This window comes from Saimiri boliviensis, chromosome 3 (assembly GCF_048565385.1).
Source record: "Saimiri boliviensis isolate mSaiBol1 chromosome 3, mSaiBol1.pri, whole genome shotgun sequence".
Taxonomy (NCBI): domain Eukaryota; kingdom Metazoa; phylum Chordata; class Mammalia; order Primates; family Cebidae; genus Saimiri; species Saimiri boliviensis.
In genome coordinates, this window is record NC_133451.1 from 106,966,190 (window position 1) to 106,982,171 (window position 15,982).

Genomic DNA, 15,982 nt, shown 5'->3' on the forward strand with positions numbered 1-15,982 from the left:
CCCAGAGGGCGTGTTACAGTGTGCTAACAACTCTTGTAGTTCTTCCATTGGCAGCCTGAGTGGCCTTGTTAACAGCTATCTCAGTCCCATTGCCCCACTCTGGTCTGGGGATGTGGGGCTAGCCAAGCCCCACTGTTATTTCCAATCATGTGGGGCAGTAGGCTACAGTGCTACTGCCTGCTCCCTACGTGTTTTTGGCGGGGTCCAAAATTCTTGTCCCACATCAAAGCAGAATGAAATCATTCTGACAACTAGAGGGTGAAGAGGTTGGAAAAGAGTTTTTTGAGCAACAAAACAGCTCTCCGTAGAGATGGGACATGAGAGATGGTCCCCCAGCAGAAGTCAGGTGGTCTGTCTCCCACTGTGGCTGGATCTGGGCTTTTATGGGCTCAGAATGAAGGAATGCGTGCTGATCGGCTTGCGAGTATGTAAAAATGCCTCAAACAAAGACACCACTCAAAGCTGACCAAGACAGTGTTAAAAAACAATTAGGGAAGGGTAGGTATATGTAAAATATTTAAAAAGTGGGGATCAATCAGAGGAAAGCATACCACAAAGGAAGAGAGGTTCTCAGTCGGGTCCATGGATTTATTCAAGACCTGAAGTTTGACTTTCAGGCTTTAAACTGTCTATGGTTTGAAGATCAGGTTTCACCAGGGAACTGTCCCTGTCTGCCTATAATTTTTCTGCCTCCTGCTGCTATCAAAATCACATATATATATATATATCTCATATATAAAAATATGGACAGGTATAATAATACAAAGCTCACTAATTTATTAAATAATACCTGTATCTAGATTGTTTCTTCTTTCTGATGGATAAAATAAGACCCCTTGCTCAGATGGCCAATATGCTTTACTTATATTTTTGAAAGAAAGAAAAAGGAAGGGTGAAAAATTAACTTTTAGAATTTTTCATTTATCAGTTTCCAAATAGTGATTTATAAAATCTTTTATCGCTCTTCTTCTAAGTCATCATCTCTAAATTTGCATTTCCAAAGGAATAGCCCTTACATAAGATCATGTAGAAAATGTACATCTCAAAGGCGCAGAACTGAGACTTTAAGCCTAAATATCATCATTTGCTTATTGCAAAAAGGAGGAGTATAAGAAAAAGCCCAGTTAATACAAGATGGCCAGAAAATGCACCTTCAACAAAGATAAGGCTTGTTACATAAATTTAAGTCAATGTGCACTCTATTGAGAGCATTGCTAATATTTAGTACTCATCATATTCCACTGTACAGATGAAGACATCCTTACAAATATATATTTCCTTCATAGATGTAAATTTTTCTTGCTGAAAGCACTCAAAGTAACCACCTTAAAATAGGTCTTATGCCATAAAGTCTTATTTTGGAAACTAATTGGCTAGATGGGCAGTTCTCCAACCTAGTTTGCATCCTTTAACTAAAAATGCTGAGTGAATGGAGTATACTGAAGAATAAAACAACCATTTTTATGGCTAAATACAGCATAGATACTTTAAATCTTGCCTTATAGAGAGATGTCGTCCCATCTTTTGTTTCTTTTCAGGATTGAGTGAATGACCAATCAGCTGCTTTTTCTCTTAAGAAATGGTTTTGGGGTGTAGAAAAATCAGGAAAAGAAAGAGCCGGATAGAACTGACAGAGTATTTAGTTAGCAGAATTTTGAGAAAAGAGGTTTCAGTAGCCTGAGAGTTTCTCATGGGAAAAACAGGGAATTAATGCTTAAAATGGTCGCGTTACTGACCATGGGTTCTTGGGCTCTCAACGCAACAGAAACTGACATGAGGCCAAAAGAATTTTCCCACACATGACTTCATTGGAGCATACACCCAAGCATAAAGGAGGCTGTACAAGAGAGAGAATTCCTCAACTCTCCAAAGAGAATTCGTAGGGCTTTTTTTTTTTTTTTTTTTTTATGAGTCAAAGCAAGGTAACTGATGTTAGGGGTAATGTATATATGCAGGTTGGGTTGGACAAAGCAAGTGAGGGGCAGGGTATCAGGTCAGTATTATCAGGCTGCCATAGTTATCTTGACTGGCCATAACTGGCCACCTGATGATCTGATCAGTGGGAATAACACTGAAAATCAGCAGTTTGGCATTCCTTCCTGAGGTGGGACATTCTGCAACCTTTGTTATCTCTAAAACCAATTCCTGGAATTCTTTAAGTAAAAGAGCTCTTAGCAATGTGGTATGATGTGGGTTTTGTCATCACTGGAAATTCATGAAATAATGCTCCTGTGGGGTGAGCTGAAGCTAAGCCACGTCTTTACTCTATCTCGGCTGTTGCAAGGGGATAGCTTGAAGGTTCTCGACTGACTGAGGAATAAGTCCCATAGTGCTGAATGAACTGACCTGCCAGGAGAGCTACTACCTCTGATACAATCAGTAGATTACATTTATTTACATAATACATATTATTAAATTAGATCAACTTAAACATATAACTTTATGCAAAGATGAGAAAAAAGACAATCTTAAGACCTTTAATATTCTACTTATAAAAAATGGAGATTCTAATTGTTTCCCAATTCCTTTACAAATTCTAAGTCTAAGATACATATCTATTTACTTCAAATCATCACAATTTGTTATAGAATGGAATCAGCTGTGCACATTTATATGCACACACACAAAATGTGTAGGTTCCTCTGAAAGCATAGTGTTTTACATTTCATTCTTAGTCAAAGGCAAAACACAAGAAAGAGATATATAACAACATCAGGGAAGGACTTGACTTAGCTTCTTACCTCTTGAAGTGTGATCAGTAGATAGTTTTATCTACTAGTCATTGAGCCTGTGTTGTTGCTTAATTTGCTTCTAAGGCATGATTCCTTTCTTCTCTTCTTCAGGTGTTGAGCTCAAGAGCAATTCTGTTTTGTTGTTGTTGTTGTTTGTTTGTTTGTTTTAAGACAGAGTCTCACTCTGTTGTCCAGATTGGAATGCAGCGGCAAGAACTCTGCTTACTGCAACCTCCACTTCCAGGATTCAAGCGATTCTCCTGTCTCAGCCTCCTGAGTACCTGTGATTACAGGTGTGTACCATTATGCCTGGCTATTTTTTTGTATTTTTAGTAGAGACGGGGTTTCACCATTTTGGTCAGGCCAGTGTCGAACTCCTGACCTTGTGATCCACCTGCCTTGGCTTCCTAAAGGGCTGGGATTACAGGTGTGAGCCACCATGCCTCACTCAATTCTTTTCTTTTTAAGAGATGGGATCTCACACTCATTATAGGCACTGCAGTTCAATACTGCAGGGAGGTCACATAATCAGTTCACTGCAGTGTTGAACCCCTAGACCCAAGTGACCTCAGCCTCCCCACAACTGTGGTTTCAGCTGCACTCCACCATGCCCAGCAGTAGAACGATTTTTAATCAACATCCTTCACACTAAATCCCAACTGTGTCTCAGAGTCTGCTTCCCTGGGAACCCAACATGTAACAATGTGTTATTTAAATGGAAAATAAATATAAATGTAAAATCTCAGGCTTATATTTACTCTGGCCAGTCCTGTCTTCTTTAGGTTGTAATCAACATCAACTGTAGCACAACTGAATAGTTTAAGAGATATCCTGTGGTAGTAATTAGTATGATTAATCAATATTGCTAGGACTTGTATTTCTGGGTTCTTCCTTTAAATCAGACTGGCCATTGAGATTTTTATTTTTTATTTCTTATTTTTTATTTTGCGATGGAGTCTCACTCTGTTGCCCAGGCTGGAGTACAGTGGTATGATCTTGGTTTACTGCAATCTCCACCTCCCTGGTCCAAACAATTCTCATGCCTCAGCCTCCCAAGCAGGTGGGATTATAGGCACATGCAACCAAGCCTGGCTAATTTTTTTTTTGTTGTATTTTTTAGTAGAGATAGGGTATCACCATGTTGGCCAGGCTGGTCTTGAACTCCCAGCCTCAAGTGATCTACCTGTCTTGGCATCCCAAAGTTCTGGGATTATAAATGTGAGCCACCACGCCCAGCCCAATGAGGCTTTTAAATAAAAATTGAGAGGTTTAGCTAAAAATATGCAAACAAAAGTTTTAATGTGGCAGTGTTAAATATGATCTAGCACATTCCCTTCCCTTTGACACAGCAAGCAATCATATCAAGATGGAATCCAGTACAAATTAAAGAAGTCTTTAAAATTATTCTACAAGAATTTTTCCTATCAATTTTTTTAATTACAAAATCAACTTATGTCCAATCACTGCTATATGTACGGGTAAATAAGGGGAAATGGAATTAAAGAAAGAAAAGTAAACATTGGTTATTTTAATTACCATTGTTAGGGATTCTGAGAAGCACCTCTTGAAGGATTTGAAATTGCAATGAACATACCAATATACACAAAAATTCAGAAATGTTATTGTGAATAAACTATTAATCTTTTAAAGTAGACATGTGTAGCTCTTTAGTAATATAAAGACCTTAGGGTCTTCTACAGTCTGTAAGAATAAGTAAATGTTTGTTAAATGAAAAAAATAAAAGAAGCATTTCTAAAGCTTTCTAGTTTGGAACACTGCTCCCCTACAATGCATTTAACCAATCCCTCAAATTAAATACATTTTTGTTATTTCAATATTCCAGTGACTTTTAAAGACACTAACTATATGTGAATCTTAATTTGTCTAAATGTTTAATGTAAGTTTTACCTCATGAACAAAGCATTAACTATAATAGCAATGAGAAAGAGAGAGAGAGAGAGAAAAGAGAAACTACCTTCTGTTTCACTGGAATATTTTATTTTACAGTTATAGTGGTACTAACATATCCCTTTGAAAGAGGAGACGGTTAGGGGCTAGTTAGGCATATAAAGAGGGAGGGCATCAGGAGAAGGAGAGAGAAAGGCAATGTTACAGGAACGACATCAAGACAGCGCCTGCACTGCCTCTGCAGCTTATGGGGAAACAAGGTTAAGAATTTCCCCTTGTGCCAGGATGTTGCTCAGAAGGGACTGTCCCAACTTAGGCACAGGCACAATAAATCAATCTAAATGTTCTTAATATAAATCAGCTCATTATATTTTATTAACATGGCATTAGCATTTACCTAAGCAAAGTATTTTGCTTAGATATTCATGGGTAGTAACAACATGAAGTCATTGTGGGCAACCTCATGCATGTGCACATGCAACACCCTTAGGAGGGAACTTTACACCTCCCATTTGGGCCAAATCCAGAGAAAACGTCCCGACTTCTGCCAGATAAAAACCACAAAATCAGCCCCACTTCTGGAAACCTGCTTTCTAGCCCTCTCTCTTTGCTGAAAGATTTTCATTTGATTAATCAGTTCTATTCCACTTATTATCTGATGTCCATAATCTTTATTCTTCTTAGTTGTGGGACAATAACGTGGACCTAGGTTAGGTAAGGACTAAGAAAACTGCAACACCATCCAATATCATCATCTTCTTTTATGTAACACTGTCATTCTTTCTTTGAAGGATCTTGGGTCTATGAGGATCTGTGACTAAAACAGAAATGATGCTATGTGACTTTCTATGCCGTCATAAAAGTTTCCCCCTGGGATACTCACCATTTGATCCCTATCAATATACTATAAAAATGCCAAGCAGCCACAGAGACAGGTATAGTTCTTTCAGTGGGAGCACCAGATACCACAGCTGAGGCCTGAGGTCCTAGGTCCTGCCTAGACCTTCAAACCTGTAAGAGAGCCTTCAGATGATGTCAGTCTGGCCTTCAAGCTGCCCAAGCTGATAGTGAGTGAGCTGTCTCTACTGAGCCCTGCCCAAATAGAAGGTTTGACAGCATAACAGACAATACAGGAAAGGGCACCTGGGAAAGAAAAAGGGGAAATGTGAACGGTGCCCTGTAATTGCCCTCACATACTCCTTGGGGGAGTAGCTCACCAGCAGCCCATATAAGAGCTCAACTGACAATCTCCTTGACTTGAGGGAGATGAAGTTGTATATTTGTAGAGGCCAAGGGAACTAGAGTTTGCAGGAAATGGTATTGATCATTTAAAATCATTCTAGTAATTATCAATGTAATTTCATTCCTGTCCAGGGACCCTTGCATTTGACACTCCTACCCTGCATTCCCTTCTAGGTAACCATCTGACTGCCTTACATGCCACTACATTATCTGTTTCTAAGTGACTTTATTTTTTTAATTTTTTGTATTACACTTTATATTCTGGGGTACATGTGCAGATTGTGCAGATTTGTTACATAGGTATACATGTGCCATGGTGGTGGTTTGCTGCATCCATCGGTATTTCTACATTAGGTATTTCTCCTAATGTTATCCCTCCCCAATCCCCCATTCCCTTCTATTCCTCCCCTAGCCCCAGGCCCCCCAGGCCCCAGTGTGTGATGTTCCCCTTCCTCTGTCACTTGCTGTCAATCTCAATCCACTGATTTTTTTCCCTTATAATTTATCACAAATACCATAGACATCAAATGAACTTGGAAATTACGTAAGCAGACTGAGAAAAGTCCAGAGGAGAAAAACAGAATCTAATTATTTGCCATTTAAATATCTTAATTAAGAAAAGAAGTACAAAAGCAAAAACAAAACAAAACATTAAAGTATCATCCACAAATTTAATGTTGTTTGTAGATGTGGTAAAGGATACGTTTCTAAATGTATTACTCCTCATACCTTTAAATTGGAATTATGTATCCAAATTCTTCAGGTTATAAAGTTCTTATTACTGGAGCTATATATAAAACTAAATGGTTACTATAGTTTTGCGGACAAAAGCTTGATCTTGATCCTAGACCTGTCTGTGCTCTGATTGCTAGATTTTTTCAGCCATCTGATTAAGAAAACAAAGCAAAGAAGTCATTTGGACAGGGAAACGTGCAAATTTTTAGACAGTATATTTCTTAGGAGTAAACATGTTTATTACCAAAAAAATCTAGATTGAAGTACTATTACAAATCAGTCATATAATTTACATCAAGGAATAATTTAGCACTGATGACATTTTGAGTAAATTGTAACATCTGAAGTAACTGGCATTTAAAATTACTTAATAGATTATACTTAAGGTTATAATCACAAGTGTGTATTTATTTCATTGAGACAAAACTGTGCTATTTGTTAATAATACTTTTAAAATAATTTTACAAATGATATCATTAGATTTTCTAATAACAAGTATTTGGGAAAGTTTTGTCATAAGAGACTTAAATATTTAATAGAAAATTGAATACTTTATATTTGTCAACACAAGTGTGTTTAATAGATTTTGGTTACTTCAAAAAATCCTCCATGAAAATTGTTGGTAAAAATTTTCTGTATTTATAAATAGGGTAAGATTATAGTTTGAATTCAAGAGCTTAAGGATAAACAAGGCTTTTCATTTTTTCACTATAATTAGTTGAATACTTATGATATTAAAGTAAAAAAAAATCCCTTGAGGAAAACACTCAAAATACTATAAAAACCTTTTGTGGAAAACACTGAAAACACATATATTTAATTGTCCATTTATTCTTCCCTTAAAAAATTAATCTCCATATAAACCATTTTCAAATAAAACTTCAGCATCAGATGGCTGGCTTCTTCAGCTTACCCATTTAAGAGATTCTGTTTTTTTTTTTTTTTTTTTTTAACTGTAAAGCATGTAACCCACAGCATATGTCCTAAAGATTAAGAACATTATTTTTAGTTAAGATGAATCAAGATCGTCTTAAGATGTATGCATAACAAGAAGAGAAAATAAGATAGATAAATTTAGTTTGGAGAAATATTTAACAGGCAGATACAGTCAAATGATTTTGGGCAAGAGAACCAAGACTATTCAAGTGGAAAAGGGTGGTCTTCTCAACAAATAGTGCTGGAAAAATGGCATAGTCACATGCAAAGAATCAAATTGGAACTTTATCTAACAATACACAAAAAGGATCAAAGACCTAACTGCAAGAGCTAAGACTACAAAACACTCAGAAGAAAACATAGGAGAAAAGCTTCATAACATAAGAACTGGCAATGATTTTTCGATTATGACAATTAGGGTACAGGCAACAAAAGAATACATAAGCAAATTGGAATTCGTAAAAATGAAAAACTTTTCTTCATCAAAGGATATTTTCAATAAGGTTTAAAAGGAAATCCAGAGAGAAAATATTTGCAAATCACATATTCTGAATATGGATTAATATCCAAAATATATGGAGAACACACAAAACTCAACAACAGCAACAACAACAATAAACAACCTAATTCAAAAATGGACACAGGACTAAATAAAACAGATTTTTTTTTAAGAAAACATACTCATGTATCTGTTATGTTGAATAACTCATTAAAAGATGCTCAATGTCACTAATCCTTCGGAAAATGCAAATCAAAACCACAGTGAGATACAGATTTACCCTCATTAGGATGCCTAATAGCCCAAGAATCAAATACTAATTTTTGAGGAGATACAGAAATTGGAACTTTTGTGAACTGTTAGTGGGATTATAAAATAGTGCAGCTGCTATGGAAAATATTATTTTGTTTCTCAAAAAATTAAAAATAAAATGATCATTGTATCCAGCAATTTTACTTCTGGCTGTATAGGAAAACAATTAAGAGTGGAAATGTGAACAGATATTTGTACATTCATGTTCAGAGTTGCCAAAATTGGCAGCAACCCAATTGTCCATTCATGAATGGGTAGACAAAATGTGGTATATACATACAATGGAATATAATTTAGCCTTAAAAAGCACAGAAATTCTGGCATATGCTACAACATAGATGAATCTTAAAGATATCTTGCTAAGTGAAATAAGCCAGTCATAAAAGGACAAATGCTGTATGATACCATTCATTTAAGTTACCTAGGGTAGTCCAATTCATAGAGACAAAAAGTGAAATCATAGTCACCTGTACTTGGGGGAAGAAAAAATATAGTTATTGTTTAGTAGGTACAGAGGTTTAGTTTGTGATGATGAGAGGAGTTCTGAAGACCAACAGTGGCAATGGTTGCACAGTGTGAATATAATTAATTTCACTGAATTTCACACTCAAAAATGGTTAAAATAGCACATTATAAGTTTTGCATATTTTACACATGACTTTTAAAACAAATGTTGTTTTACAAAATCTCCTTGATAGTCTAGTGGGCCTTGAACCAAAGAAAGGAGTTCGTGAAACACTCATCAAAGAACCAAAAATAACTTGTTTCTCAGCTGTACTAGCTTTAAGTCTTATAAAAGGCAAGGCAAAGAAAAGAAAAAAAAAAACGAGAGTCAAACTCCATAGCAACAAGCAATTTCTGTTTATTGATAGCATCTTAGGAAAATTAAGTATCTGGCTGCTATAAAGACCAAGTTTGTGTGAAATCTTATGATTCTGTTACTCTTTTCTGATTGATCAAACAAAAAATTCATCCCTGTTCTATATTCATAAGAAATAAAATTTTGTATTTTTGTTTGTGTTATTCCCATATCACAATTGTTTCAGGAGTTATCAGTAAATATTACAGCATGCCAAAATAAACAATGATGCATCAAGGCACAAGGCAGACAATAAAATAATCATAGGTAGTAACATAGCCAGTGTAAAAGTATTGGGTATTATTGGCCTGATGAGTGCAGAATGTAACATGTTACATAATCTTTAACTTTGGTAAGAGAAAAATTAAGGTAAGCAATTGGCTTCAGATGAGTTTCTAAATTTGAATGAGTACTACTAATACATAATCTTATTTTATAAACACTAGGATAAGAAAAGGTTTAACAGAGTCTAGCAAAGTTCAGAATATCTCAGTTCAGTTCTTATTACAACATCTGCTTAAGAATGGAAACACCCCATTCACTAACTGGACCCCGAAAAACATTTATTTTAGTCAGCTTGTAGAGTGGCTGAAATAAAATGTAGAGAATACAAAATATCTAAATGTTTTTGTAACACTCATTTTATAAAGTCAGTGATATGATTTGGATTTGTGTCCCTGCCCAAATGTAATGTCAACTTGTATTCCATAATGTTGGAGGTTGGGCCTGATGGGAGGTAACTGGAGTTGACTTTTTTCTTGGTGTTGTTCTCACGACAGTGAGTGAGGAATTCTAAGATTTGGTTGTTTAAAAGTGTGTGTTACCTAACTCCCCTTCTCCTGCTGTGGCTTTCCTCCTACTCTGGCAAGGTGTAGATGTGCCTGCTTCCCCTTTGTCCTCTGCCATAGTTGAAAGTTTCCTGAGGCCTCCATAGTGGTGCTTCCTGTACAGCCTGCAGAATCATGAGCCAATGAAACTTATTTTCATTGTAAATTACCCAGTCTTCATTATTATTATTATTATTATTGTAGCAGTATGAGAACAAACTACTACAGAAACTTGTTACTGGGAGTAGGGTATTGCTGTAAAGATATCTGAAAATGTGGAAGTGACTTTGAAACTGAGTAATGTGCAGAGGTGGGAAGAGTTTGTAGAAATCAAAAGAAGACAGAAAGTTGACAGAAAGTTTGGAAATACCTAGAGATTGTTTGAATGGTTGTTACCAAAATGCTGATAGTGATATGGGCAGTAAAGGGCAGGTTGACATGGTCTCAGATGGAGATAAGGAACTTACTGGAAACTGAAGCAAAGTCCACTTTTGTTATGCATTTGCAAAGTGGGGAGGCATTGTGCCCCTGCCCTAGGAACCTGTGAAACTTTGAACTTGAGGGCATCTTGTGGAAGAAATTTCTAAGCAGCAAAGTTTTCAAGATGTAGCCTGAATGCTTCTAGTGTTCTGTGTTCATATTCATATGCAAAGAAATAATGTAAAACTGAAACTTAAATTTACAAAAGAAGCAGTGTATAAGTTTAGAAAATTTGCAGCCTAGCCATGTGGTAGAAAAGAAAAAATAATTTTCAGGGAGGAATTCAAGCAAGCTGCAGAATTTTTCATAATTAAAAGGAAGGCAACTAGTAGTAGCCAAGACAATGGGGAAAAGGTTCTGAAGGCATATCAGAGAACTTAATGGTGGCCCCTCCCATCATAGGCCAAGAGATGTAGGAGGGAAAAATGGCTTCATGGGCCAGGCCCAGGACTCTATTGCCCTGTGAAACCTCAGGACATTGCTTCATGCATCTTGGTTATTCCAGCTCCAGTTGTCCCTTAAAGGGGTCCAGGTACTCAAACTCCTGCTTTAAAGGGTGCAAGCCATAAGATTTGTTAGCTTTCATGTGATGCTAACCCCACAGGTGTGCAAAGTGCAAATGTTGAGGCTTGGGACTTTCTGCCTAGATTTCAGAAGATGTATGGAAAATGCTGGATGTCTAGGCAGAAGTCTCCTGCAGAGGTAGAGCTCTCATGGAGAACCTCTAGGAGGACAGTGCAGAGACGATATGTAGGGTAAGAGCCTCCACACAAAGTCCCCATTAGGGCACTGCCTAGTGGAGCTGTGAGAAGAGGATCACCATCCTCCAGACCCCAGAATAGTAAATACAGCAACAGTTTTCACTGTGTACCTAGAAAATTGGCAAGCAGCCAATGGTAGCCCACGAGAGCAGGTGTTGGGGCTAGTACTATAAAACCACAGGGGCAGGGCTGGCCAAAGCCTTAGGAGATAACCCCTTGTTATCATGTGAGGAGAAAATGAGATTTGGGAGGGACCTGGGGAAGAATAATATGGTTTGGATTTGTGTCTGTGCCCAAATCGCATGCTACTCTCATGATAGTCAGTGAGTGCTCACAAGATTTGTTTATTTAAAAGAGTGTGGCAGCAACGCCCTCTCCATCTTACTCCTGTTATGGCCATATAAAGATGTATCTGCTTACCCTGCACCATATGCCATGATTTAAGTTCCCTGAGGCCTCCCAGGCATGCTTCCTTTATAGTTTGAGGTGAGGTAGCCTGATATCTCCAGCTTTGTTCTTTTTGCTTAGGATTATCTTGGCTATGTGGGCTCTCGTTTGGTTCTACATGAAGTTTAAGGTGGTTTTTTCCAGTTCTGTGAAGAGCGTCTTTGGTAGCTTGATGGGGATAGTGTTGAATCTATAAATTACTTTGGGCAGTATGGCCATTTTCACAATATTGATTATTCCTAACCATGAGCATAGAATGTTTTTCCATCTGTTTGTGTCCTCTCTTATTTCTGTGAACAGTGGTTTTTAGTTCTCCTTGAAGAGGTCCTTCACATTCCTTGTTAATTGGGTTCCTAGGTATTTTATTCCCTTTGTAGAAATTATCAATGGGAGTTTGCTTATGATTTGGCTCTCTGTTTGTCTGTTATTGGTGTATAGGAATGTTTGTTATTTTTTGCACATTGATTTTGCATACTGAGACTTGCTGAAGGTGCTTATCATAAAGGAGATTTTGGGCTGAGATAATGGGGTCTTCTAAATATACAATCATGTTGTCTGAAAATAGACAATTTGACTGCCTCTTTTCCTGATTGAATACCATTTATTTCTTTTTCTTGCTTGATTGCTCTAGCTAGAACTTCCAATACTATTCTGAATAGGAATGGTGAGAGAGGGCACCCTTGTCTAGTGCCAGTTTTCAAGGGAATGCTTCTAGATTTTGTCAATTCAGTATGATATTGGCTGTGGGTTTGTCACAAATATCTTTCTTCTTTTTTCTTTTTCTATTTCATTTTGTCCCTCTTCTAGAAGCATTATATTTTCTGCAATGATTTGTTCAGCAGGTCATATTGGATATTGATAAGAATTCAGACTGGATTATGACACTGAATTTCCTGCATAAATTTTAGTGGTTTATATATCATCTATAAAATTACTCCATTTTTAATAGTGATGCCACCTGCATGTTTTCATCTCCCTAAGCCTCAGTGTCTTCAGCTAAGGAACTAAAACATTCTTTTAATTATTAAATAAGATTATTAATGAAACATCAGTTCTTTGTAAATTCTGGATATCAGCCCCTTGTCAGATGGGTAGACTACAAAAATTTTTTCCCATTCTGTTGGTTGCCGATTCACTCTACTGACTGTTTCTTTTGCCGTGCAGAAGCTGTGGAGTTTGATTAGGTCCCATTTGTCTATTTTGGCTTTTGTTACCATTGCTTTTGGCGTTTTGGTCATGAAGTCCTTGCCTACGCCTATGTCCTGAATGGCTTTGCCTAGATTTTCTTCTAGGGTTTTTATGGTGTTAGGTCTGATGCTTAAGTCTTTAATCCATCTAGAGTTAATTTTGGTGTAAGGTGACAGGAGGGGGTCCAGTTTCTGCTTTCTGCACATGGCTAGCCAGTTTTCCCAACACCATTTATTGAACAGGGAATCCTTTCCCAATTGCTTGTTTTTGTCAGGTTTGTCGAAGATCACATGGTTGTGGGTATGTTGTATTTCCTCTGAAGCCTCTGTTCTGTTCCATTGGTCTATATCTCTGTTTTGGTACCAGTACTATGCTGTTTTGATTACTGTAGCCTTGTAGTATAGTTTGAAGTCCAGTAGTGTGATGCTTCCTGCTTTGTTCTTTTTGCTTAGAATTGACATGGCTATGCAGGCTCTCTTTTGGTTCCATATGAAGTTTAAGGTGTTTTTACAAAGAACTAAAACAGATCTACAAGAAAAAACAAACAAGCCCATTCAAAAATAGGCAAAGGATATGAACAGATACTTTACAAAAGAAGACATACAGGAGGCCAACAAACATATGAAAAAATGCTCATCATCACTGGTCATTAGAGAAATGCAAATCAAAACCACATTGAGAGACCATCTCACACCAGTTAGAATGGCGATCATTAAAAAATCTGGAAACAACAGATGCTGGAGAGGATGTGGAGAAATAGGAACACTTTTACACTGTTGGTGGGAATGTAAATTAATCCAACCATTGTGGAAGACAGTGTGACGATTCCTCAAGGACCTAAAAATAGAAATCCCATTTGACCCAGCAATCCCATTACTGGGTATATATCCAAAGGATTATAAATCATTCTACTATAAGGATACATGCACACGAATGTTCATTGCAGCACTGTTTACAATAGCAAAGACCTGGAACCAACCCAAATGCCCAACGATGATAGACTGGATAGGGAAAATGTGGTACATATACACCATGGAATATTACGCAGCCATCAAAAATGATGAGTTCACGTCCTTTGTAGGGACATGGATGAACCTGGAAACCATCATTCTCAGCAAACTGACACAAGAGCAGAAAATCAAACACTGCATATTCTCACTCATAGGCGGGTGTTGAACAATGAGAACACATGGATACAGGGAGGGGAGCACTACACATTGGGGTCCGTTGGGGGGAAATGGGGGAGGGACAGGGTGGGGAGGTGGGAAGAGATAGCATGGGGAGAAATGACAGATACAGGTGAGGGGACAGAAGGCAGCAAACCACACTGCCATATGTGTACCTATGCAACAATCTTGCATGTTCTTCACATGTACCCCAAAACCTAAAATGCAATTAAAAAAAAAAAAAGAAACATCACAGGTCTATGTCATGTTGCTAACTGCACAGAATGCCAATCACTGAGTTAACAAGGATTGCCAGGTGACGTGATTTGGTTGTGTCCTCACCCAAATATCATCTTGAATTGTATCTCCCATAATTCTCACATATTATGTGAGATAACTGAATCATGGTGGATGGTTTCCCCCATACTGTTCTAGTCGTAGTGAAGAAGTCTCAGGAGACCTGATGGTTTTATAAGGGGCAACACCTTTGGCTTGGTTCAGTTCTCATTCTCTCTTGTCTGCCATCATGTAAGACGTGCTTTCACCTTCTGTCATGATTTTGAGGCCTCGCCATCCATGTGGAACTGTGAGTCCATTAAACCTCTTTTTCTTTGAAAATTAGTCTTGGGTATGTCTGGCGTGTGCTGCGTCCTGCACTGCACAAGGGTTCAAAGACCTAAGAGGGAACAGTGGGGGATAAAGAAAAACATAAAGACAAACATAACATAAAAAATGCTGGGCTGGGTGGTCCGAGAAGTGAGGATGTTAGTCTCTTTGGCCCCTACCTGTCTCAGATTACTTTATTTAATATGTTCACAAAGCACATAGTAGATGGAGGGTGCAGTTACCCAGAAGAGTCTGTGGTTATAATTCTCATACTTCAGTTAACATACTTCAGCTAACAACTGTCTTGCAGCAAGGTCAGTGAAAGCTAGTTATCTTTCTCTAAGTCTGAATGCTCTTCTCTGAGATATACACATTCCCCCATTATGGTTTCACTTCTCTGGAGTTCACCCAAAGTTCACAACAACCTTGCTGCTGATTCCCCCAGAGCAGGTGGGCTACTATGGCTCTCTACAGGTATGTCTTTATCCAGCAGCATGAGAGCAGACTAATATATGAGAGAAGAAGGCTTTACTTTGGGTGCTGCACCCAAGGATAACAGATAATACAGTCTCTAAATCTTTTTCCCTAACATAGCAAAAACGGAGTATTTATACAGCATTGAAGTGGAAAATCAGGAATTAGGGAAGGATAGGGAAGCAATCATGAGGATGAAGGGTATTGCATCTTTTCTTCTGGTCTGAATGTGGTAATCTAGTGAGTTTCAGCCCCTCACCTGAGGGTTGGTTTCCTGAGGAGGAACCTGAGATGAGACAAATACAAGTTTTGAGTTTTAAGATGAGAGAGGGTCAATTTCTAGTTTATTTTATAAAAATCTATAAATATCATTTATATGGGACAATTTGGCTGGTATCAGTACCCCCTTTCTATTTATCAATTTCTCCATTATGGGGATGGAGAATCTGGTTGTCAATCTTTCTGGCTGCTTCTTGCTGAGGAGGGCTATTATGAGATAATTTTGAGAAATGTAAACCTTATCCCTGTAATTGAAAGTACTCACGAGTACCTGGCCAGTATCCGGCTTGTTGGAACACCATGACCTAGATACTTTTATCTGGGTTTTGAACAACATGGTAAGCCACATTGCCTAGGATAATTAATAACATAGATAAAGCAAATTTTAAAATACCAGAGAATATGGAGCTGATCCCCTGGGGAATCCCAGAGAATAACCCTAAGCCTATCAAAAAGTCTTCCTGATTCATTACATCATGCATGCAAAAAGCTGTGGTTTCAGGGAGAGCAGCAACCTGGAAAGTACATGAT